Raw genomic sequence first — 1,352 nt, 5'->3', positions numbered from 1 at the left:
GAAGGGATTGCAGCATGGCCATCACCCCTGGGGGGTTACTTCTCACTTTCTCTCTCTCTCTATCTCTTTCTGGTGAGCACATGTGCCTTATGAAAAAAAAAAAGCTAATAATAATAATACTACTAAAACAAATTTATTTTGGTTCAAAATGTTTTTATTCCACATATAGTTTCTTTTATAATACACATTTTCCATGAACTTTAAAATGTTTTATTTTAATGCCAAAGAGTACATGCACATCAAAGAGAGAGGAAGTTCCTCTCCAGTGGTCACGACACATCTCCTCCATCTTCCTTCTGAAAGGACCCTAGGAACGCAGCCTCATGCACCCAGCATGGTTTTCGAGCCACTAGGATTCGAACCTGGGTCAGTCTCGTGGGCTCTGGCTCTCTCCACACAGTACTTAACCACTACACTTTGGGGCTAGCCTTCTTTGAACTTTTTTAAAAGTTTATTTAGTCCATGAGCAAGAGACAAATAGTAGCTCCAGCAGTCTTGACACTGCGATCCACTGAGCCCTCGTCAGCCCAGATGGACATAGGTATGTAGGTATAGCTGTGCCCAGTATTCTCAGGAAGGTCCCCTGGAGTCGACCTGGCAACCTCCCCAGGTAAGTCAACCTTGCAGGGACCCATATTTTTATCATGGTGCTACCATCCGGCTCCTTCCACGAACTTTTTGAAGATCCCGTGTATGACTTAAAAATTACTCTCTTAACCATGGCTCGAGTCCTGGGCCTGGTGGCTTTAAAATACTCATGCCAGGTGCGTGCGTGTGCATGCCCAAGATCCCGAGAGGAGAATGGATTGTGGTGTAACCATTCCCCTGGGAGGTGATTTCTCGTTTCTATCTCTGTCTCTCTGGTGAGTGCACACACTGTATAACAAAAATCTCTTTCAAAAACAAAAACAAACCAAAAAACCAACCAAACAAAAAATATTGCTAGATGGTGCGTGCACTCACGAAAACAAACCAAAAAACCAACCAAACAAAAATCCTTGCTAGATGATGCATGCACTCACGAAGAGAAAGGGAGAGAGAGACCCCCCCACACACAGGAGCTGGTGACACCGCAATCCTCCTCCATCTCCCCCTTTTTGGGATTTTGGGCATATGTACATGCAACTGACATGTTTTTCGGTCACAGGCTATGGGACTCTAACTGAGCAAGCAGCCATGTGGATCCAGCTGTCTTAACCACCATGCCACCAGCGAGTCCTCTTTTCATCTTATCAAACTAACCTTTCGTGCGTACTAAACACTACCTTCCCATTTCTTCTCCAGCTCCTGTCCAGTGCCATTCTACTGTCTGTCTCTGATTTTGACTTCTCTAAGTGCTTGGTCTCCGACAC

The sequence above is a fragment of the Tupaia chinensis genome, unplaced genomic scaffold, assembly GCF_000334495.1.
Source record: "Tupaia chinensis unplaced genomic scaffold, TupChi_1.0 Scaffold145741_1, whole genome shotgun sequence".
NCBI classification, from domain to species: domain Eukaryota; kingdom Metazoa; phylum Chordata; class Mammalia; order Scandentia; family Tupaiidae; genus Tupaia; species Tupaia belangeri.
Note: the sequence above shows the minus strand (reverse complement) of the source record.